The sequence below is a fragment of the Odocoileus virginianus genome, chromosome 20, assembly GCF_023699985.2.
Source record: "Odocoileus virginianus isolate 20LAN1187 ecotype Illinois chromosome 20, Ovbor_1.2, whole genome shotgun sequence".
Taxonomy (NCBI): Eukaryota; Metazoa; Chordata; class Mammalia; order Artiodactyla; family Cervidae; genus Odocoileus; species Odocoileus virginianus.
The window spans coordinates 50,625,086-50,651,050 of NC_069693.1; the positions used below are offsets into that span (position 1 = coordinate 50,625,086).

Sequence of the window (25,965 nt, forward strand, 5' to 3'; positions counted from 1 at the left end):
TGTAACTACTCCCACCATGGCTGATTTCAAGCTATCAATGTGAGGTTAACTAGCTTGCAAAATTCCTAACAATTTTAACAGTTAGTTTCAAGCCAGTGCCTGCACACCATGGGCCTCTGTGTTCCTCTTTGACAAAGGCTGCATCCTGGCTGCCAGGATCTGTTTTGCCTGTAATCAGGGAGGACAGGAAGTGTCTGGGCATTTATGTTCCTGCTTGTCTCTCATCCTAGAAGCTCCCAGAACTGGTTGGATTTGTTGGTTCAGAGGTATAAATACTCAAGTCCCCTCCACAGTAATGGGCCAACATGGAAGTGCCACCCACAACTCTCCAGTTTCTCTGGGGGATTAGGCCAAATTTACCTCTCTAGGACCTGGCCTGACAACACACCCTTGCTCACCCTCCCCTTTCCCAATCTTACTTCCCCACCTCCCTATCAGTGTTGCCTGGGAATCTAGCAGGTCACTTTCACACAACTTCTCATCCGCCGTCTACTTCAGAGGAACCAAACTGACAGTTTTATGGACGTGCCTTCTAAAGCTCTGAGTTCAAGTCCTGATTCTGATACAAACTGTATGACTAGGAAAGTTATTTAAGCTCTCTGAGTTTATATTTCTTCATCTATAAAAAGGACCTAATAAGTCCCTGCCTTATTAGATAATGATGCTGGAGAAGACTCTTCTGAGAGTCCCTAGGACTGCAAGGAGATCAAAACAGTCAATTCTAAAGGAAATCAACCCTGAATATTTATTGGAAGGATTGATGCCAAAGATAAAGTTCTAACACTATGGCCACTTGATGTGAAGAGCCAATCCACTGGAAAAGACCCTGATGCTGGGAAAGATTGAAGGCAAAAAGAGTAGGGGGAGGCAGAGGATGAGATGGTAAGATAGCATCACCAACTCAATGGACGTGAATCTGAGCAAACTCTGGGAAACAGTGGAGGAGAGAGGAGCCTGGTGCACTGCAGTCCATGGGGTCACAAAGAGTCAGACACGACTTAGTGACTGAACAAAACAACAAAGTCCCTACTACTAGGGTTGTTGGGAGAATGAAAAAGATAAGTCATCTAGGAGGATTACCGTAGAGTCTGGCTCATGATATGTCTTCCATAAATGCTGCTGTTATTACTACTGTTATTAAAGAGTGTCTGTCCTGCCCTCCAGGTCAGAGCTTCACTTGTAATAGTTGATGACTGAGTCCTCCCAGCTAGGAGGACTGTCTGATGTCCTGCTGAGCTTTCACCACCCTTTGGAATCAGTTTAAGCTCTTTGGATGTCCTTTCTTGAAATGGACCTCCATTTGTCTTTCCCTCTGCAGAGGGAATGAGTCTTCTGGAAAAGCTCTGGTCCCAGTTGACCAGCTCTGTGACCTTAAAATCCAAGCATGCCTTGTTTCTGAGCTCCATCTTTCCTACAAAACCAGGGCAGTCAGACAGGGCTCAATGGAGGGTAACAAGTAACGAGGATCCCTCAAAGGGATGGGACCAACGTTTGTTCATTACCCAGTAAAGTTCCTTGTGCCACGGTATCTACCTTCTTCTCATGGGGGAAGATAACATTTATTACTTAGAACTGGTGAAACAAGCACTCATGAAGTGCTGGTGGTAAAATAGACTAATAACAGACCTTCACCAAAACCACCAGGCAACATCTACCCACAAACTTAAAAGCGCACATCCCACTTGATTCAATAGCACCTATTTTAGACATCCTTAGTAAAGCTTCCTAAACTTGAAAAAGCTTTAAGCACAAATATAACCAGTTTAGACTAGTGCTTTGTATGTAATTGGTACATAATGCATTTTGATTAACTAATGAAACAATCATTTAATATTCTACAAAATTAGAAAGCACCTTCATCTCAGTAGTTGAACACAAAGGAGTAGCTAAAGGAGTTTTAAACACAAAGGAGTAGTTATGAGGCTGCTTTCTGCTTTTGTGTGTGTGTGTGCTAGAACCATTTTAATATAACTGCCAAACCAGGAAGAAAAGATTATGCATATATAACTTTTCCAGTTAACATCTGCAAGCATAAACAACAATGATCTCAGTTTATAAATTCATCAGGGTCAGAGCAATTGACCAATCTCTGTTTACTGCTAGGCTTACCAACAGTAAATTACATGATGAATTAGTGTCCTTTTGTTTCTCTTCTCTTATTCTCCTTGTCCAGAAACATTTTGTTGTAAACTTGCAGTGAAGCTCACCTCCAGCCAAAGGTAATCTTTATAGATAAGTACTCAGTTGCTCTGAATTTACTTATAATTATAACCTATTTAATCACAGAATAAATGCTGCAGAGGTGGAGTTCAAGGTTGCATACAATAACAGGAGATCACAGTTTTGAAGTCTAGCACAGACTAAAAACCACAGATGTACCATTTATATGAGACACACACTGTCTCTTAAACTACATATTGACTCCTTATGAACATTATTTTCTAAATAAAGTAATGCAGCTAGGACAATCAGTCGCACAATTCACACAGCCCTTAAAAGCTTTTCAATGCCAACTACCAGTTGGTCATGGAACGTGAGTGAGCTTGAGACACTGTCCATTCCTAAGATTCAGCCATGGATTGGCTAAAACACTGGAACACCTCTGCTTAAGAAGGCTATGTCCTTCCCTCCTTCCCCTCACGACTTAGTTCTGCTTGTTTATTTTTGGTGGTATTTGGTTGCACATGGCTAGACTGCTTTCAATCACTTTGTGAATCAGGAAAACCAATGATCTAAAACTATGACAGGGTCTTAGGTATTAAGTAGGTTGATCTGTCTATTTCAGGTAGCTGGCTGGTAGGCCCTCGCTAAGGCCTTTCATTTTCCTTCTGTGCCTTCAAGGACATTGATCAGAAGATGAGTTTGAGCATCATACCATCTAACTCTTTTAACCAAGGCCTGGCTAAAACTAGAATGTCCAGCTCAGTATATTTAAAAATCACCCACGAAAGATGATTTTTGTGAAGGCCACAGGTCTTTACAAAACCTGGAATTTCCATGAAGATGTCTGATCTTTATAATCCAAGCAGTCAGCATTGAAGTTAAGCTTCCAGGAGGCAGTTTGGTCCTTATAATCCAAGTAATCAGTGGTTGAGTTAAAACCCAAGCTTGAAGCTCCACATCCCTGGGTGGAAGGAGAAGCTGGGGGCTGACTGAGATGGCTGGTGACTGCATTGGTACCCATGGGACTGAGTGCGGTCCCTGGTCCAGGAAGTCAGTGATGCGTTAGGGGTCAAATAAGATCCACAGTCCATGCCCCCAAAGTAGGAAATTGAGCCAGCATATCCTTGACTATAACCTGAAGCCTCAGTATTGGTCATTGGGTAGGACCTCTGCATGCAGGGAGAGGAGGTGGACAGGGGATCTGACAGTGGGGGGATGGAAGCTGGGCTGCAGACAGACACAGGAGCGCTGCTGCTGGAAATGACTGGGACTGAGGTGCTAGGAGGGGGAATGAACTGGCCATTTGTTCCACCCTCTGAACTCACTTCCCAGGCAGGAGACGTCTTCTTTTTGGCAGGTCTCACTTTGTTTTGACCTCCATTCTGCTGTTGCTGCCCCTGGTGGCAGCACTTCGCTCTTTGATTCTTAAACCATGCCTGTACCCTGGACTCAGGCAAGTTGGTTTTCAGCGCCAGCTCGTCCCACGTGAAGATGTCTGGGTACCCAGTCTTAGCAAACAGTGCTTCCAGCACATCCAGCTGCACTCAGGTGAACGTCGTCCTCTCCTGCCACTGTTTCCAAGGGGTGGCCGGGTAGCCCAGTGAGGGGTGCAGCAAGTCCATGCCCGAAGTGGTCAGACTCAGCCCACTGACTGCATAAGGTGGTTTTTTAAGACATCATGCTAAGGTTGTTTGGAGGTGCAAAGTCAGCCCAAATCCAGGGGACACAGTGGAAGGTCTTGCTTCGCCTGGTTGGACAGATTCAGAGCCCTTGTCGGGTGGGTTTGGAGTAGTCGAACTTGTCTGAGAATTAATTATAATAAATGTTTTCTTGATAAACTAACGAGATAATCTGAAGGGCATGCGTCCCTTAATTACAGGCCGCCGTGCTCAGCTCTGCTTCTCGTCAGGGCTGATTAATTTTCCGCCTGATGGAAAGGCTGCTTTCTGCCTTAAAAAAATATATGACCATTGAAAATTATGTTCATAGGGCACTCTCAACTGCAACAGCCCACACTCTGTGGGGTGTGTTTCTCCCAAGGCAGCACTCGCCCTCTGAGATGGCCCACACTGTGGAGTGCGTTTCTCTCTAAACAGATCCACTTCTTATCACTTGGTCGGTCACTGAATTTTTTCCTGCGATGAGACATCAAGAACCAGAGCTTCATTAGGTCCTGACTAGTTTCACTTGCTTATAGGGGCCACTTACAGAGCCCTTACACCCGGTGCCTCTGACCAGACTTCCAAGTAGAAACAGCCATGCTGACACCTCAGGCCGGGGGACCGAGTGCAGAAGCTTCGCCAGACGCTCAGTTCAAGATGGCGGCACCAAGCGGCGTGCGGGGACGCTGGGCCGGAACTAAGACCTGGCGCCTGCGCACCACCGCGGCGCCTGCGCACCACCACAGCGGCGCCTGCGCACCACAGAGGCTCCCGCGGGAGAACCCCGCCTCCTCCCCACTGACCCGTGACCCCGCAAAGCGGCCCGGCTGGCCTTCCGGCCTGCAAGGAAGCACGCGCTCTCTCCATTGTTTGATTAAAGAATAAAACTTTGCTTCTGTACTGAAGAAAAATATGTTTATTAAAAAACTGTGAAACAATGAGAAAAGTTTTGTGAAATGAAGCAAGCAAATTTTAATTTATACCAGAGTCACAGCTTAAATTTTTTAATCTACAAAGGAAAAAAAAAAAAAAACAAACCCGAGAATACGGCGTTCAAGAATGCTACAATAAGGAAATACTTAACCAAACTATGATACATTTAAACAGAAGAATATTATGTAGCCATTGAGAACTGATTGTGTAATAATTATAAAATGATATCTATGTATGGAATGGTAATACAGCTCAAAGCATAATTATAGCTAATTTAATTATATAGGCTAAACTTATGATGATTTTTAAGCAGAATTTGAATATATGATTCATGATGAGTCTAACCATATAAAAACTAAACCAACTTAAATGCATACATAAAGGAAGAAGGCTCTAAAAAACTACAGTAAATTGTTACTAATGATCATGTTTGGGCTGCAACCCTTGAGTGCTTTTCTTTCTCTTCCTTTTTTATGTCCCAAATTTTCTCTAATTAAGGAGAATTGCTTTTACAATAAACAGCATTTTGATTGACTGGTTGAGTAACAATAGCAGGACATACACACAGACACACACACAGATGAGATAATGAGGAGCGGGAAGCAAGGGAGAACATGACTGTTCAAACACCCTTCTCGGTTAATGTTTCCAAATTTGTTTTCTAATAAGGCTAATAACAGCCATGTGTTATGGCAGGTAGCAGCCCAACCTAGCCAGAGAATCAGGCTCAAGTGATTCCCAAGCCACAGTCACACTTTCGTTGTCACTTCAGCTCTGGTGACATTAGCTGGGGACAGCAGCTGGGTGAGATGGTATGCAATTCAAGAACAAGAGAATTCAGAACTAACTCTACGCTTATTAAAAATCCAATTCCTTGTGCAGTTTGCAGAGTGCATTCACAGGCTTGCCAAATCTCACCTTTGAAATCAAATTTCCTTTCTGCCATGTGCTGTTGCAGATTTAAGTCTATTGTTTCCAACTGAATTTTGTTTTTTAACTGCAATGCATTCAGGTAAGTCTGTTCTTGCTGATGCATTAGAAAAACCAGCTCAGTGGAGGCCCACTGATTCACCACATGGTGGGTACATGTCTTTTTGTGAATAATTTATCATTTGCCAGCATGAAGGAAAAGCCCAGGGCACTATGGAACAGGTCAATTCCCCCCATCTCTCTCTCCAGCAACTACTATCACAAGAAAAAGGTAGCATCAGCCTAAGTAATATTCTTTCACCTATGTCCTGGGTAGCATGATGAGACCTAAATACCAACAGCCACTAATGTCCTTCTGAATGTTACCTCCTTCCAAAAAGTTTCCCCAGTTGGAGGTACAGTCTAGCATCCGTAAAGACACAGGTATCTATATTCCTCCTTCTTCCCTGATGCAGAGGGCGGGATGCCTTTTTAATACCCCATTTCCTAACATATGAGGATACAGTATATAAAGCCTGCCATCTGGCTCTTTCTTTTTTTGATGAAGCCATTTACATTTTCTTAGTATAATTAGTATTGCACAGTAACTTGTCAATACTCTTCTGCCATGGCACCAAATAACAGCTTACATATACCTGCAACTGGGAGGATTTATTTGTTCCTTCATGCTTTCAATTGCTGGCCAGGGATAATTACCAGGGAGATTATTACATGATGTTGGGTCAATTAAATATGATAAAGGCATTTGCCTGTGACATGATGGGTCTGTTTCAATCTAAATGATATAAAATGGTCAGACTCATTGAAGGCAACATGGTGACCCTGCAGAAGATTAGACCCAGCCAAAATAGAATCCTGCTAATGATGTTTCTGAATTTGATGTTCTATCTCGATTTCACTAGCTGTCTTTTTAATCAGAGAGATGTCATTACAATGATCGCTCCTGAACATTCATGCCCAGCCCTCATGAGAGAGCAGGGGACCTTCAAAGTACCTTGAAATATTGGCAAAATACAAAATATTAAAGGCATAAAAGTGAGTCTGCTGACACTGAATAGCTTCTGATCTTCTTGTTAGACTGAATAAAAATCTGTCTTAATTGTGGAAGTCTACTGGGTTAGGGAAGTAAGAAACATCAAGAGGAAGAGACTGATGTCCAGTGGCTGCTGGACCCTTTTCCTCCTCCAGTGGAGGTATTGCTGATGGTGGTGGTTTATTGGTTCAGTCATGTCTGACTGTTTTGAGACCCCATGGACTGCAGCCCACCAATTTCTTCTGTCCATGGGATTCTACAGGCAGGAATACTGGAGTGGCTTGTCATTTTCCTTCTCCAGGGCATCTTCCCGACCCAAGTATCAAACCTGCATATCCTACATTGGCAGGCAGATTCTTTACCATCTGAGCCACCAGCGAGGCCCAGTGGCATTATTGCTGGCTTATAAACAGATGTAACACTAGGCTTGAAGTCTGAGGGACAAAACTTTGGGTACAAAGTGTTCTATTTTAATTTTAGAGCAACAGGAACAGAGGTTGATACTATATCATATTTTTAAGACAAAAATTGACCTTATATCATGACCATTCGTGGTGAGATGTTACCATGGTATGGTAGTAAAATGGCAATAAAATGGGAAAAGTCTCCAGTTCCCATTTTCTTGGTAGACTTGGTGGACATAGCTGCTGCAAAGCCTTGTGGCTAAAATGGTCAATTCAGTCAAATACACATTAAAATCAGCCCCCCAAATATCAATAAAACTAATTGCTACAATGAATAGTCAGGGAAGAGGCATCGTTTGCAATCAGTGGATATCTACTGCGGCTCCTGTGTGCAGGTCACCACAGGGAATAAAATAAACACCTTATGAAACTTTGTCCCAGTCAATAGTAAGAGACTTCCTTGCAGTTTATTTGAGAAAATGAGACGTATGTTGCATGACTGTGTAGCAAGGAGAAGCACTCCCACCAGCCATGAGGAAAATCAATCCAGTTATTTCGTATTAGACAACTTACACATGAGAGCAGTTACTCCTTACAACTTCCCTCTCTCTCTTCTGAACCATCAGCCTCAACCCAACTCACATCCATCACTCAGACAGAGCTGATCCTCTCAGCTCTTCTTCTCTCTCTCTCCTTACCCCTTTTCTCTTTGGGGCCATGCATAAGAGTGCATGCTGCATGATTCCATTTATACCAAGTTCTAGAACAGAAAAAACCTAATCCATGGTACCAAATAATCAGAGCAGTGGTTGTTTTGGGGTTGCTGGGGGAGTGTCAGAATTGGCTAGGTAGAGGCTTGAGGGAACTTTCTGGGATAATGAGACTCTTTTACATCTTGACAAGGGTTTAGGTTGCAAAGATACGTGTGTATGTTAAACTCAGAGAGTATACATACGTGTAAGGTTTATACATTTCACCATGGGTAAATTTTACATCAAAAGAGAAAAAAGTATGCACAAATACTAGTTAACAATATTCATGCTAAAGTATTTAGGAGGAAGGTATATCATTGTCTACAATTCACTTTGAAATTCATCAAATCAAAATTATGGGGTGGATTAATGGATGGATAGAGGGATGCATGGAGGGGGAGAGAGAGCAGAAGCACAGGGGATAAAATGTTAAAGGCAGAATATAGATGGTGAGTGCACATGCGCCAACTGCAAAATTCAACTTTTCTCTAGTTTTGAAGATTTTTATAATAAAATGCAATTTTTAAAAAATTGTATGCTGGGTACAAATGAGCCTTGAAGATAACGTAAATATTCTATTTTATCATCAAAGGACAGCTCACATTTTGCACTGAGGAATACTGAAGAAAAGCAATTGGTGGGGAGGAGGCATTTAGTCAGATCTATTGGAACTTATTGAATAATGGATAATATGTATTGGATAATAATAATAGATAGTAAAGACAGCAACAACCATGGCTACTGTTATTATTGCCACATATTGACTACTCTTTCTGTATCCAGCATTAGGCTAAGTGCTTTTAAGAACCATCTTGTTTAATCCTGTAACAGCAGTAAGAGAGAGAGAGACATAACCCCGTTTTTTTCATGAGGAAACTAAACTTCTGTAGATTAGCTGATTTATCTGTAGATTAACTGCCAAAGCTAATCAGATAGATTAACTGCCAAAGCTAATCAGACAGAAGGTTGTGGAGCTGAGGTCTGAACCTTGGCTTAGGCAAGCGTATACTGGGGGCGTGAATGGCAACTGGCAGGACCCGGGTGTGAACTCCGGTCCACCAGATGCAGGATCTATGTAGCACCTTGGATCTTTGTGGCAACATTCAGTTATCCTGGGAAAGGCAGTGTTTCCCTAGTCTGAGGTCAGACCTCAGACCTCCCTAGAGCTAAAAGGGGAGCTTTAATTCTTCAGAAATGATCTGAACCTGGTGTTAAATATATCAGCTTTGTATTTAGGAATTTTTGTAAATTATTCTCAGTGCATTTCGACCTAAATTCTATAAATTTTCCTTGACTTAAAAAAGAGGCTGCAGGAAGCAGTGGAGACATAGAGAACACACTTGTGGACACAGCGGGGGAAAGAAAGGCTGGGACGAATGGGGAGCAGCAGGGACACATATACGCTGTCATTTGTGAAACAGACAGTGGGAATTTGCGGTGTGACTCAGGGAGCTGAGGCCGGGGCTCTGTGACAACCAAGAGGGGTGGGATGGGGGGTGGAGGGAGCAGAGAGGCTCAAGAGGCAGGGGACATACGTATGCCATGACTGACTCATGCTGATGAATGGCAGAAACAAACAGAATGGTGTAAAGCAATTATCCTCCAATTAAAAATAAACACACACACACACACACACACACACACACACACACACACACACGAAAAAGAGGTTGCACTAGACATTCCCCATTTTGGCAGAAGCCTAAGAAGACTCCAGCCTTAGAAGAATGATTTTGATGGTGGACTTTCAGATAGTGAAGTGGAGTGATGAGGAAAATATTTGGGGGTAGGTGGCTCTTGGGGACACTTCATTTCTTACATTTGGCAAAAAGAAACATTGGTATAGGATAAAGAGTCATTGCATATTCCCTAGGAAATTTGGTCTTACATCCTGATTTCACATAATTATAAGGAGGTGATTTTATGAGAAGTTATTTAAGCCCAGTGAAATTGGTTCTTTTTTTATAATGAGGATGATTCCATGTACTTCTCAAGTTATTATAAGGCAAAACTCATGTCTGGGAAACCACAGGGTCTGGCCCTGTGTAGATTCCTCAATGGAAGCCTATTTCTTTCCCTCTCCACAGGAAGAAATGACACTCAGGGAGTCAGACCATGAAATACTCCTCAGAGTTATGTGTAACACTGGAATTAGCAATTATGCTTTCCCCAGTATGACTTCCCATTGGGAAGCTCATAGTATAAAAAAAAATACATGCTTATGAAGGCAATTATTCTCTTTATGCCACATGATTTCTTGTAATAAATACCATTCACAATATAGATTCCCCATTGATAATGGTAGCAGGCAGTGCCTGCACGGGGAAGGAGCACCGGGATGATTGGCAGGGAGCTGTTAGTGGGTTTTCAGTCAGAAACAATGTAGTCTATGATTTTGACAGTTAAAATAGAAGGACTAGGGAATCAATTTCCATCTAAGACTTTTAGTGCTGGGCATTCAATGGAAACTTGTTGAGTTGAGCTAAAGATGAAGGGGGGGTAGCTTTTCACAAGATGCATAATGGCAGGGTCTTTGCAAAGAACTCTTATGGTTCTAGAGGAGTCTATAGTCTCAGTAATTGGGGTCTCAAGAGGTGTGTAGCCGAAAGAATTATGAAATTCTGCAACTCAAAACACCCAAACACTAGTCTCTTAAACAGTGAAAGGAAAAACGATATTCAGTCTGCCTGAGGCATCCATAAACTATGTAAAGATTTATGGGGGTTCCATGAAGAAATAAATGAATTGAGAACAAGTGAAGTGACTGTGAGTGTGATTCAGCCTCAGAAGTTAAAGGGATACACAACCAAAACTAGTTCCATAATGATCCATATCCTCATTCATTATCCAATACCTATTTATTGAGCATCTACTATGTTCCTGGTCTCATGCTATAGCCTCAGTTATATCTGAGAAATAAGTGGATGCAAATTGCACCTTATAGTATTTAGCCCCACAAAGGAGGCAAATTGAACTTCAAAATGCCCTCTGCACTCTCACATCTGCTTGTCCAGCACCCTCACGTTTTATAGTTCCATTTCTAGATATAGATTCAAGCTCTTCCCTTCCACGTTTCCTCCCAGTCTTGTCATGAAGGGCAGGGAAGAGGAAAAACCTAGACAGACAGAAGCAGAACCTTCTCCAGCAGGTCAGAGATAGAGGAGGGCTGCTTGTGTTCCCTCACTCCAAACATCTGATTCTTTTGTTTTCATATATGCAATACCTGGAAATGTTACTATTACCCAGATCCCAGACCCAGATTATTGCTTTTCAAGCATTATCTCACCTAATCCTCACTAGAAGTTGCAAAGTACATATTATTTGTATTATTGTTATTGCTTGAATAGTTATCCCTCATTTAAAGATGAAGCAACAGGTAAGACCCAATTGTATCTTTTGCATTGTCATAGGGCTCTAAATTAGGGCATCTAGAAACTGAACATTCTGTCAACTACTGGGTTCCCAAAACCATGGTCTTGGTCTTGCCACTCTTGCTTTCCTTTTAAAGCACAGAGGCACATTTACGTATCTATTGAAAACTAGATCTATTAAATTTATTTATTCATTCCAGTCATGTGTTCATTTCTTTCAATAAATATTTATCAAATACCAAACATGGGCAAACTGTATTTTTAAGGTAAAGACTGTCTTTTGACTTAAGTTGTTGAAAAGTCATTCAGATCTTCATGTGTATCTTTACATACTTTCAGAATTCATTCGACAAGCAGTTACTGAGTGCTCATTATTGCTCTCCTAGAGCCAGGGACAAAATGGGGTCTGAAACAGGCAAACAGCCTGCACTTATGCAGCATGCATTCTAGCAGAGGAGATGGAAAATAAACAACTTTTAAATATTTACTATGTCATGACATGATAAACACTGTATAGATTAAGCAAGGCCAATGGAAAAGAGTAACTAGAAACAGAAGGAATGACTTCTGTGGAAAAGTGACATTCAAGCAAAAACTAATTAAAAGAGGTAATGAGGCATGAGGCCATCAGGTGGGGGTGCATCCCAAGCAGGGAGACTTGCACATGCAAAGGCCCTGAGGTGTATTCCAGGACTAACAAGGAGACCAGTGCTGCTGGAACCCCATGTCCATGCTCTTAAATAAAATCTACAAATGCCAAGGTGCTGCTGGTCATTCTCTACACAGTTGTACCAGGGGTGTCCTGCTTCGTTCTTCCAATTTTAGAGCAGTCCATGTACCTCCAGGAGAGTGCTGGAGATAATCATTTTCCCTCAAAAACTCATTATGCTGCTTTAATCACTCCATGACAATGGCTGGATAATGAAGAGAATGTCCACCCAAGCCACTCAGGGCCTCTCCAAGAGTGAGAGCCTGCCGATTAGTGAGATATTTACAAACAGACACAAAGAGAACTGAACTGTCTTCCTTTTGCAACCTAAATGGTCTTTGCTTTTAGTCCCCAAGTCTTTGTTCACCGCTTTCCAGGGAATCCCTCCCTCAAGTCCGCCTACTACAGTTTGGCCAGGAGACGTTAATCAGTAGACATGGAGGAAATGACCCGGCCAGAAGCATGGCCATCACTGAGCAGCCCGAGACAGGAGGAGTTGCAGATAAATGAGGCAAAACTGAGAGTCTGGCTTCTAATTAGTGGAAAATTAAAGTTGATTTGCATTATTAGAATTATGGACTTAGGGGTTTATTAAATAACATCCTCTCATATGTATTTTCTGTTAATACTTTATGGTAGTTTCAGTTAGCTTCGGTGCTTAAGAACTGTGTGCATTAAGATATAATATTTTAGAAAAGTCATGGGTGAATTTTGTGCCAAAAAAAAAAAAAGCTTAAATAATTTTCTTTTTATGAAGTCACTAACAATGAAAAGGTAATCAATTCTAGCGGCACAGAACTCTTAGAACTCTTGAGAATCAGAATATCTTTGGAGCAGAGAGAGAAGCTTAGTGATCACTGCATTCAATTCCCTCATTTTGTCTTGGGGAAAAGACAGAGAGACGGGGTGAAGTCTCAGGTGCAGGTCAGCAGGGGTCAGAAGCGAAACACCACCCCGGGATGAGTCCCACTGCCAGCTGCTTCCCTTCTTGCCACTGACTTGTGGTTTCACCTGGCGACTCCCCTTGAAACACCCTGTGCAGAAATTCAACAAGCCTTTCAAGTGCTCAGATGGTCATTCTTCTCTGTCTCTTAACTTCTGTGCCCTCAATGCATATCTGACCTGTGAGAACTCAGTGTAACAGAAGCCATTTTTCTTGCTATCAAAAATTTTTGTATTTTTATTTTTTCCTGATAGGGTTTATAGTATATATATATATAGTCAGATAAGTAGGAGGAAAAACTTATAGGCATCACTCCAAATTTCACTGGCTTTGAACCATTCTCATCTTTCCCCTTCAAAAATATGTCACATTCTGTTCATGACAATGCAACTTGGAAAACACTAACTTAAACAAACGGAAGCTGTTGAGATATAAAGCAAGTGATGAATAACGTATGTTTTGGAAGTTTACATGGCATTTCAGTTAGTCAGTCAGCTCAGTCACTCAGTTATGTCTGACTCTTTGTGACCCCATGGACTGCAGCGCACCAGGCCTCCCTGTTTCTCACCAACTCACAGAGCTGGTTCAAACTCATGTCCATTGAGTCGGTGATGTCATCCTCTGTCGTCCCCTTCTCCTGCCTTCAATCTTTCCCAGCATCAGGGCCTTTCCTAAGAAATCCATTTTTCGCATCAGATAGCCAAAGTATTGGAGTTTCAACTTCAGCATCAGTCCTTCCAATGAATATTCAGGACTGATTTCCTTTAGGATGGACTGGTTTGATCTCCTTGCAGTCCAAGGGATTCTCAAGAATCTTCCAACACCGCAGTTCAAAAGCATCAATTCTTTGTCACTCAGCTTTCTATATGGTCCAACTCTCACATCCATTCATGACTCCTGGAAAAACCATAGCTTTGACTACATGGACCTTTGTGTGCAAAGTAATGTCTCTGCTTTTTAATATGCTGTCTAGGTTGGTCATAGTTTTTCTTCCAAGGAGTGTCTTTTAATTTCATGGCTGCAGTCACAGTCTTCAGTGATTTTTTGAGCCCCCCAAAATAAAGTCTCTCACTGTTTCCATTGTTTCCCTATCTATTTGCCATAAAGTGATGGAACACAATGCCATAATCTTCATTTTTTGAATGTTGAGCTTTAAGCAAACTTTTTCACTCTCCTCTTTCACTTTCATCAAGAGGCTCTTTAGCTCCTCTTTACTTTCTGCCATAAGGGTGGTGTCATCTCCATATCTGAGGTTATTGATATTTCTCCCAGAAGTCTTGATTCCAGCTTGTGCTTCATTCAGCCCAGCTTTTTGAATGATGTACTCATCATGTTCGCATATAAGTCAAATAAGCAGGGTGATAATATATAGCCTTGTTGTACTCCTTTCTCGATTTGGAACCAGTCTGTTGTTCCATATCCGTTTCTAACTGCTGCTTCTTGACCTGCATACAGGTTTCTCAGGAAGCAGGTAAGGTGGTCTGGTATTCCCATCTCTTTAAGAATTTTCCAGTTTGTTGTGATCCACACAGTCAAAGGCTTTGGCACAGTCAATTAAGCAGAGATAGATATTTTTCTGAAATTCTCTTGCTTTTGCTATGATCCAACGGATGTTGCAATTTGATCTTTGGTTCCTCTGCGTGGTGTTTAATCATGCCTAAATCTTACTAACTCCTAGTTCACTATTACCTTTGAGCTTATTCAGTATATTTACATGACAGCACCATGTTATGAAAGCAACAGCCCTCAGATAATTTATCAAGGAGCAGACACCTGGCTGGGTGGGAAGAGCATGAAAGCTGAGTTCAGACAGTGCTGGTTCTGAACACAACTTGGCTAGGAACCCAGAACTCTCTGTGCCCTAATGGCCTCATCAGAGACATGAATAGGAGCACTCATCCCATGGGGTTGCTGGAGAGTCACACGGAAACAATGTGTGTTCTACTTTAGTATGATTCTTAGCACACAATGAAATAATAAATACTGTAAATAAAGCCTGACATATTTTTGTAAATAGGGTCCCAAGCAGGAATCATCAAATAGTGGTTTAATGATACTGAAATACTAATAAAAATATTTTTTACTTAGTTCATATTGTTACAAAGTCATAAAAGAAACAATGGTGAATCTTCTGCTGGATGTAACTAACAAAATACCAAATGATTGTGATGTGGTTACCTCCCATATCCAATGTGTCTTCCCACCTCCCAGCAGATGATAAGAATGTAACAGTTCCCCCATTAGAGAGCTGACTGAGCAGAGGACCAAAGCTGACTGCCAATCCCATTATATCTAAAGAGTCTTACGGCCAGGGTCGGGCTGCCCTCCTTCCCTTCACCTGCTTAGCATATAAATATATATCTGCATTCCCTTGTGGCTCAGTGATAAAGAATCTGCCTGCAATGCAAGAGATTCAGGTTTAATCCCTGGGTCAGGAAGATCCCCTGGAAAAGGAAATGGCAACCCACTACAGTATTCTTTCTGGGAAATCGCATGGACAGAGAAACCTTGTGGTCTATAGTCCCTGGGGTTGCAAAGAGTATACACACACACACACACACACACACACATACACACACACACAGTGGGATACTATTCAGCCATAAACAAGAATGAAAGAGTGCTATTTGCAGCAACAAGGATGCAACTGGAAATTATCATACTAAGTAAAGTAAGCCAGAAAGAGAAAGACAGATACTATATGATATCATTTATATATGGAATCTAAAATATGGGACAAATGAGCCTACCCACAAAAATCAGAAACAGACTCATATAACTAGAAAACAGGCTTATGGTTGCCCAAGGGGAGGGAGAGTGGATGAGGAATGGACTGAGAGTTTGGGATTAGTTGATGTAAACTGTTACATAAAGAATGGATAAACCAGAAGGTCCTACTGTATAGCATAAGAATATATTCAATATCATGGGATAAATCATAATAGAAATGAACATAAAAAAGATGTAAAGAATGTATAAGTGTGTACAAATGAGTCACTTTGCTGTACAGCGGAAATCAACTATACTTCAATTAAAAGAACAAATAAAAACATTTGCCAGGAAAATATTCATCAACTCCCCAGATTTGCTCAGGTCTTCACTCATTTGGTACAAGAAAAACATTCCTCAAATCCAGACCAACTAGACCATTGCTCTGATCATAGTTCTAGTCTTTCTTGCCTTTGTCAGTCTGGAGGATCATCAACAAAGACATGGACCATCTCCAAACATCCTCAGAGTTAAAGCCACTGCCTTGGAATTCACACACCTGCCAGAGAGCTTTCCAGTCCCAAGACAGATTGACAGGGACATGTTAAGATGCTACAGCATTACTAAAGCCTGCATATTCAAGCTATAATAGTCAAATTGCTTCTACCTGATCAATTACTCAGAAACTGAACTTTAAACCAAAAGCTAAGTTGTTCTAGAAGCCCTCTTGGCAGCATAACTATTTCTTGTGATTAAATGTTGACATAATTCTTTCAGAGCTACAGTCTTGCTTTTGCTCCAAGGCTTCCTTCCAGGCATGTGAGAGTTACACAGTTAAACATTCTTTGAAAACCTTTGGGTGAATGGTGAAGGTCTTTGGGTTTGGGGGTTTTGGTGAGAATTTCAAATATCAAGAAAACTTTTCAGATACAAATGAAGGTAGTTACAGTTATTTATTCAAGTGTTTGCAAAAGCCTAAGTCAACCTAAGCAAGGAGTTAGGGGCATGGAAAGAGGTAAAAAGTGGTCTCAATTTTAAAGAAGTCTGAGCAAGCGGGGCAATAGACAGGGAAGTAAAACTATGACAATACATCATGAAAATGATTTTACCACTTTATGAACTAGGAGTTTGTGTGGGAAATAAAGACAAAATGACTAAGTCCCACAGAGTTGGCAAGGCTGGTGATGAGGAGAGTGTTAAGGCTTAGTGATTCCTGATGGATGCAAAGAAGTTTGCCATGGGAAAGAAGAAGGAAAATTGAAGGTCAGTCCTCGAATGGAGGATGCGCTAGCAACTGCTACAGGGGGGATACAGCAGTAGAAAATACCAAAATCTCTGTTCCCATGTGAATCAAATGAGATCAAGTAGTAATGGCAAGGTGATCATCACACAAAGGTAAGAGTTGTTTTGGCCATCACTCTGAGCACCAGATGATTCTCTGTTCTAATATGTGCTCATAAGAGCATTATTTTCTGGGAGTTCTGCCCTCAGCTATCGGTCATATCTAGAACGGTCTTTTTGAGCCTGTTTCCTCATCTGTAAAAGGAGGAGAGGAGTGCTAACACTAGCCAATATTTCAATCTTCACTGACCTATTTACTCCCTGCTTGACACCATACTAAGCACATAGCAAGTACGGTCTCATTTAATATTCCCCAGAGTCTCCTGTGATCTCCATTTGCAGAAGGGGAAACTGAGCCTAGAGGAGGCTGAGTGACTGGGGCAAGGAACTGCTAAACTATGGCTTAATCATCTCTGTTTCCAGGCAGGTTAAGGGAGACAGAAGATGGGGAGGACTTCACAGGGTGCTTGGTTTGTGGTAAGTGATCAACAATGGTGGCTGTTAGTGTTATTACTAGAGATTTCCATGAAACATCAGTTCTCTTCCTATCAGGAGGGTATCAGTTTTCACTTGTCCATTTGGGAACATGGTGCCTTCTCCTCTTTCCCTAATTGTTTTGGCTATGTCTAACTGCAAGGAGATCCAACCAGTCCATCCTAAAGGAGATAAGTCCTGGGTGTTCATTGGAAGGACTGATGATGAAGCTGAAACTCCAATACTTTGGCCACCTCATGCGAAGAGCTGACTCATTGGAAAAGACCCTGATGCTGGGAGGGATTGGGGGCAGGAGGAGAACGGGACGACAGAAGATGAGATGGCTGAATGGCACCACCGACTCGATGGGCATGGGTTTGGGTAGACTCCGGGAGTTGGTGATGAACAGGGAGGCCTGGCGTGCTGCGATTCGTGGGGTCGCGAAGAGTCGGACACGACTGAGCGACTGAACTGAACTGAACTGGCAAACAACACGTCCACATTTAACCAATAGGTTCTTGGCCAAGCTACCTGAATAACATATGAAAAGTATGCAACTTTTACAAGCCACCTCATTAAAAACCTTTCCTCGATAGAGGTCAAACATTGAACATTTTAAACTAAGTTCATGGACCTGGTTAAATTTGAAAATACCACTGCTGCACTGCCTCCAGCCTGTACTCATGCAACTTCCCCCATTTCACAGGCTCTGAGACTTGGTTTCTGCCCAAGCAGAAGCAGCCCAACTGTAAAGTCTTCCTGCTCGTCTCTGAGACCTGCTATAATTTTAACGACTAGCTCTGTATTTTCTTCACTGTACTCATGTCCCTACCATAACTCTTACCACAATTTTGGCATGGAAAATATTTAACAAGGCATTTAATCCAAACAAATGACTAAACATCCAAAAATGCTATGGCATACCCACACCACCTAAGGGTCAGCCATGCTACAATGGATTTCCATTTGCAAGCCAATTTCCAAAGCAAATTTCCCAAATTGCTTTGGTTTGCAGTCTGGTTTGGTTTTGTCTCCACTCTTGGAAATCAAGGGTTTTATTCATCTTAATCATCAGTAAACTTCAGTTGAATGAATACATGAATGAATGAATAGATGAATGCTGCACCAGAATGAGAAAATAGAAATAAGGAAAAGTGAAGGAAGAAAGCCAGAATCTAAGTTTTAAAAGATTTTAGAAAATTGGAGGCTCCATCAGAAATGACTAACCTGAGAAAATGTGGCTACAAGAAAAACTATTATTTGAACACAATTACTTCCTCAGAGACTTCAAATTAATCCTTCTGTGCACTCCCTTCTCTAATCTTCCCGAACACAACTTGCTTAAGCGGTTTCCTTTGTTATTCCCTGGTTTTCTCTCCATGCAATCACCGCCATCTAACTAGAGGGTCAGAAGAGAAGGCTTGTAAATGCTCTGCCCCCACGAGCCTTCATTTGGGGTTGAATGCACAGGCCACATCCCTGGAGGCCTGTGGGTAAGCCTCAAGCATCAGAGAAAGGGGGGAAAGTTGGAGGAGGGCTACAGGCCGTGGTTAATTGTCTATTGGGTCCCAATAGGACCAACTGTATTTGAAACAAACAGAACACTGCCTACATTATTAGGCCTATCCACACCAATGTATGTGCATGTCTGTGTATGTGTGTGAGCATATGTGTATACACACACACATACACACAAATATACTTCTAACAAATTTCTTTTTCATGTTATAGTAATGAGGACTTGGAAACTACTGCACTGGTTTGAGTTTCCCCTTAAAATACAGGAGTGCTCTCACAAAATGTCAGTTCAATTACAGAAACCCAATAATGAACCAAAAATACCCTCCTGTGTACTCTTGGCTCATGAAGTACCCACTGACTGTGACAAGTACTAGCAGAGGTTTGGGGGGTGTATTATTAATAAAAGGATGCAAATAAAATGAGTTGGCTTTTAGAGATCATTATCGAGAGTCTAGACAGCAAAGTTTTGTCAGAAGCTGTTTTGCATTTTGCCGTATCATCATCACAACAAAAGGCAGAGCTGCTTAGAAACTTAAATAAATGAATAAATAAATCAAATGATAACAAATATTGATCCAGCAGCCCTGATTAGAGAGAGAATGGCTGACTGTCTACCTTTGTGCAAAAGCCTTGTCTCTGGCTGATAATGCTTAGCATTAGAGAAAGCAAAATGCGCATTTCATGGCAATTCTCAGAAAGAACTTACCTCTTTTTCAGAAAATGGGAAGCTGGTTAGAAAGGTTGATCCAACAACTGGCTTATTTAATATGCAACAAATATTGACTCTTCTAAAGTTCAGGCCCAGAAATGAATTCAAAACAGTAATTTTCCTTGGTAGTATGCACTCAGTCACTCATTCAGCCATCATCTGTTCATTATTTAGTGATGATTATCAACGAGGGTCCATCCGTATTTGGGAATGAGAGGCAAGGAGAAGCAAAGCATGTTAAAATTTATATTTTAGGACCCTGGGGCAGAAATAGACATAAAAGGGTTTTGTAGAACCCTGAATGAGAATCAAATATGAGGGCTTGGAGTGACCACAGAAGACATTCAAAGTCGGGGAGTTTCCTACCCTTAACCCTATGTAATGAACTACAGAGGGCAACAGGCCGCCCTGCAGTCTTGAGCTGTCATTCCGGTAGTTCTGAAGCCAACAGAAACATAAGCACTAACTGAAGAACTGTGGAATGCTTAGACCTGTAAGGGACCTAGGGGATCATCTAATTTAGTGGTTCACAGTTTCCTGGATAACCGCTTCATAGAAGAAATATTTCATGGAACTTTAATTTATAAAAAGAATGAAAGAGGAGCGTTCCTGGCTGAAGGGAGGGTGGGGTGCATAGGACTCCACTAGAGTCTTTCTTTTCTTGTTGCTTGGACCACTTATGAGGCAGACCCAAAAGATCAAAGTCTCTTGGAATATGACATAAAGACCATTACTCAAAGTTAATCCCATTCATCTGATTGTAAAACTGAGATCAGGAAAGGTCAATGACTTGTCCAAGGTAACAAAGTCAAATTAGGGATACAAGTTGGCACTAGACTCAAAGACTGTGCCTCACATTATAGAACATAGCCACTTGATTAGGAAGTATATTTTTAGAAGGAGACACACAATTGTTTTAGATGCCTCAAGTTCAAGGTGATGGTAGGACATCCATGTGGCAGTGTCTAGGAAATTGTTAATTTAAATATATAGGCCTGAAGCTCAGCAGAGGAACAATACCAATTTCTTAGACTTAAGTGCTGTCAACACAGAGAGGATAAATGATGTCCAAAGACAGAGTATAAAGCCTCCATTTAGGGGGTAGGAAGAAGAACCAGACAAGAGATGTTCAGAAAGGTCAGAGAAAAACAAAGACAAGAACAGATCCCAATTTTTTTTTCTACATAGAGTTATATATTGACTCTGAATTATGCCAAAATAAAATATCTGTGAAGAGACTGAACTTAAGAGACCAACCATTTGCTCCTTCTGCTAGTCATTTCCTTCAACACACACAGCCCCTTCTGCATTTTGTCTTCTTCTCACAAAGGCTGCTCTATATGGGAGCCAAAATATACTGTTACCAAGAGTTGACTATTAAATTTTCAGGACTTTTGTGAACTCAGATATTAACCATAGATGTTATTAAAAATTTAATTATATGCACTATGATTAAACAAATTATCTTGAAAGCAAAGCCAACAAATACACAAAATATATCATTTCTTAATTACTTTACCATATTTTATTATCTCTGCTCTTATGATTACTTATGTCTATACTTCACTTTGTGGACAAAGGTCTGTATAGTCAAATCTATGGTCTTTCCAGTAGTCATGTACGGATGTGAGAGTTGGATCATAAAGAAGACAGAGCACTGAAGAGTTGATGTTTTCGAACTGTGGTGCTGGAAGACTCTTGTGGTTCTGGAGAGTCCCCTGGACAGCAAGGAGATCAAATCAGCCCATCCTAAAGGAAATCAACCCTGAATATTCACTGGAAGGACTGATGCTGAAGCTCCAACACTTTGGCCACCTGATGTGAAGAGCTGACTCATTGGAAAAGATCCTGATGCTGGGAAAGACTGAACGCAGAAGGAAGGGAGGATAACGGAGGATGAAATGGTTGGATGGTATCACTGATGCAGTGGACACAAACGTGGGCAAACTCCAGGAGATGGTGAGGGACAGAGAGGCCTGGCATGCTGCAGTCCATGGGGTTACAGAGAGTCAAACATGACTTGGTCACTGAACAACAACAAATTACTGTTCTATTTTGCCTAAGGGATTGCCTGGTAGCTCGGCTGGTAAAGAATCCACCAGCAATGCAGGAGACCCCGGTTTGATTCCTGGATTGGGAATATCTGCTGGAGAAGGTATAGGCTACTCAGTCCAGTATTCTTGAGCTTCCCTGCTGCCTCAGCTGGTAAAGAATCTGCGTGCAATGTGGGAGACCTGGGTTCGATCCCTGGGTATGATGGAAATATTAAAATGGGGTGTAACTATGCATCTCTTCTCTACTTCCCAGTAAGTGATGTCATGTCGGTAGCTTGAAATCAGCCATGCTGGAGGGAGATACCAAAGAAACAGGCACATGCTACAGATCAGGACTCTGGGGTCTCCAAGACCCAATATTCCACCTCGTAGTTCTGGTCCTTTGGAAGTTCCGGCTGAACTTCCTGAACTTGTGTCCTCTCAATAATTTCCTGTTTTTCTTAAGCTTGTTTCAGTAGGTGTTTGCTATTTTCAAACAAGGGATCAATGATTGAGAATTGGACATTTTCAAAAGGAAAAGTCACATCACGTGTTTTAGAGTTAGGGTTTCCATCAGTTTAGACTTGCATCAACCAATCATGAAAGGTGCAAAGATCTATTCAAAAAACGATTCTGGGCTAAGTCATTTAGGAAGTGAGGGATTGCAGAGGAGATTGTTCTAGACACATGGGCTGTGCTGGAGGAGGGAGGGAGGTGAGAGAGGAAAAGGAGCCCGCAGGAAGGAGCACACCAAGGCAGGGAGAAAGCTTCCTCTCTACATACTGCTCTCTGTCCTTCACTGCCAGGATCTTTGAACAGAAGTTGACAGTCCGGAGAAATCCACTATTAGCTCCATTACATTTCCAGCTATTATTCTATTCACTGTTCTCACACCTCGGGCCATCCCATTTACATAATGAGAAGAGATTTGGTGGAGAGGAGGGGCGAGTATCGATTGTCATGGCCTGCCTTGTTAGTTTATACTGTAAATAACATCTTATTTCCCATGCTGCTGTTCTGGGGAACATTCTGTTAATTTCAGTCATCATCTTGTTTCCACCAAATCTGGCAGCAGAGTTTTTAGAGGAGTAACTGTTGAGACATGGTCATTATTTGAGGGTGCTTTAGCCAGTATGTTTCTAGGAGACAGATACAACCAACAAGCTACGCCGGTTGAGAGCAGTGCTGGCCTACAGGGTCCAGGTTTTTGGCCTTCAGACAGAAGAATGATTTTCTATACTCACATGTGGGTAGACCCACATTTCTCACCCACTCACCCACCCTCATGGTGATAAACAAAAGGCTGTGAGTAGGGACGGTCATATAACTCTTGTAGAACTTCAGGTGTAAAAAGAAAATGTGGGGTGTCTTGCTCAAAAAACAGGCAAACATTTTTTTCCTTTTTTCTACCATCTCTCTCTGAACCTGTCATAGTGTTTTTTCTTTGCTATTTAATGTCACGCTCCCCCAGGCAAAGATATTCACGGGGTGAGTATAAACCCTCCCAGGCACCTCGAGCTCTGCCTTTCGTTTCTGCAAGTAGGCATACACCTGACAGACACCCTTGCCCTGGGGCTCGCCGGTGGCAGTGTGGTGCAGTGGGACCTGGGCAGGGTCAGGGAGCAGGTAGCCAAGAATGTAGCTCAGGGAGATGAATGAGGAAGCTATGGGAAGGGGGGCGGCCAGAGAAAGGAGGCTCCAAGCCCCAGACCGTGCTCCGGTGTCCCATCCGACTTCATTTACAAAACACAGAGACAAAGAAAAAAATCTATTAAGAATTTCAAGATGGTAAATACGTAAAACAGATAGCCAGAGGGCATCTACTGTATGACCCAGGGAACTCAAACCTGGGCGCTGTGACAACCTAGAGGGCTGGGATGGGGTGGGAGGTGGGAGGGAGTTTCCAGAAGGAGAAGGCATACGTATACCTACGGCTGATTCATATGGATGTTTGGTAAAAAGAAAAAAAAAAGCCACAATATTGTAAAGCAATTATCCTTCAATTAAAAATAAATAAATTTTAGACAAAAGAACTTCAAGGTGGTGAAGTTAACCTCCAAACACAGAGCCTCCTTCTGAGTCACAGGCCCACAAAGCCGTCCCTGACCGTCAACTTCTCTCTCTCGTCTGTCGTGGGGACACTGGCTGGTACACACCTGGCTTTGCACGTAGCAGCACATGCTCAGGATGACACACAGTTAAGCAGTGAACAGGAGAGATGCTCAGAAAGGAGGAGGATGGGAGAAGTTGAGTTGGCTGGGAAGAGCACCAGAACCACAGTTTTGCAAATTGCTGATGACTGTCTCCCATTCTATCACTATACAGTTTGAAGCTTATGGGCATCCCTTGTGGCTTCAGCTGGTAAAGAATCTGCCTGCAATGTGGGAGACCTGGGTTCAGTCCCTGGGGTGGGAAGATCCCCTGGAGAAGGGAAAAGCTACCCACTCCAGTATTCTGGCCTGGAGAATCCCATGGACTGTATAGTCCATCAGGTCGCAAAGTCAGACATGACTGAGTGACTTTCACTTTCCCTTATGTGTTTAAATGAAAATATTTGAAGACCCTTGTTTTAAGTGACCAATCTTAACATTAAAAGTTCTCGGTAAGTATTTGCTGAAAGGATGTACTCAACCATAACGGAAAAGCGGAAATCAAATCTCCCTATGCTTTTGGGAAAAGGAACCAGCTTAAGCCAATCTCTTGCAATTCACAATGCTAACAAGCTCCAAGTGGACTCAGGGAATTTCTCCTTGCTGTTCTCTTCAACCCTGATCGGTTGTGAGCATTCTTTCAGACATTGTCCCGTTTTCCTTATCAAGAAAACAGAAGTCATAATGTTGAGGCCTCTTTTCTCCATCTGAAAGCCTTCTTAAGAGGGCTGTAAGCAGCACTGAGCTCAGCTTTGGGGGGAGCCCTTGGACTCCTCTTATCCGTGTGCCAGAGAGCTAGTCTAGCAGCACTCAGACCTGAGGAGGGGGAGCGAGTGGAGGAAGGCCTCTCACGCAGGCCCACAAGAGAAATAACCCATGAGCTCCTGGAAAAACAGAGAATGAGCATTGATCCACCTGATAAAGACAGAGGCTGGTTGAGACACATGCTCAGGCCCAGCTCTCTTAAGGACTAGACATCCTTCCTGAAGGTTCAGGAAACTCCTGCTCATTTAGATCAGTACCTGGCTTGTTTCCTTATTCTGCAATAACGATATTCTTGTTTCTGGCCACAGGCAGTCCCCTTGCTCCACAACCAGCCACTTTCTGATCTCTGTTTTCCGCGCTCCCCCGTCCCGAAGAGCAGCTCTGTCTTGGAGGTGACCTCCCTTCACTCAGCTCAGCCTCTGTCCTCCAGAAAGCACACACAGGTATTTAGGATGAGAGTCAGTTTGCTCTTTGCTATAAAAGGTCCTTGAGGATTCCTAATCTGATCTTTGAGTGAACCCAGGTACTGTCCCTAGAATGCCTAAACAGAACCTGCTGACCTTGAGTGCCGTATTTCAAGGGACAGGGAGCCCTTACCTCAGCATACATTAATTCTCTCAGTCAGCCATTGGGAAACACACCACTGAGCACCTCTGATGCATTTGGTGTTCCTTAGGTGATGGTGAAAATCAAAGGGAGGAAAGAATGGGGGAAAGAAGGGAAGGATAGAGAAAAGAAGGAAAGGAAGCAATGGTGGGAGCGAGGGAAGGAAGAAACAAATGCACTTGTCAAGGCGTGGTCGGGTGGACTCTGCAAATCATTAAAATATATTAAGTTTTAGAAGGTTAAGGAGCGTATGGACATAAGGCAGTGAGATCTCAGGTGTAGAGACACCTACTTACAATAATTGCATAAACCCATGCTCTCATCTCAGTTCTTCCACTTCATACATGACTTTAAGCAAGTTGCAAACTGAAGTTGAATTTTCAAATCTATGGAACAGTCTAAATAACAGGTTCTACCTCAGAGCATTGTTTTGAGGAGTAAATATCATTATACACAAACTTCTCAGTTTAGAGGAAGCTATTTACCAGGTTTTCCCTGGTAAAGGACTTGCCTGCCAATGCAGGAGACTCGGGTTTGATCTCTGGGTTGGGAAGATGCCCTGGAGTAGGAAATGGCAGCCCACTCCAGTATTCTCGCCTGGAGAATTCCATGGACAGAGGAACATGGCAGGCTACAGTCCATGGGGTTGCAAAGGAATCAGACATGACTGAGCAACTAAACAACAGCAACAATAATTCATCATCATCACCATGGTGCGGTTGATGCATTGGTAGGGCATTTGTGCTTTTTCAGTGTAA

The 25,965-nt window shown here is 42.3% G+C and overlaps 1 protein-coding gene and 1 pseudogene across 8 annotated transcripts in view; both read right to left on the reverse strand.

The window, feature by feature from the left end:
• The window catches only part of CDH13 (cadherin 13), a 980,082-nt gene that overhangs the window by 849,411 nt on the left and 104,706 nt on the right, over positions 1 to 25,965 (reverse strand). The gene's annotated exons all lie outside the window — the stretch shown is intronic.
• Positions 1,975 to 23,866, reverse strand: LOC110146084 (homeobox protein OTX2-like; annotated as a pseudogene).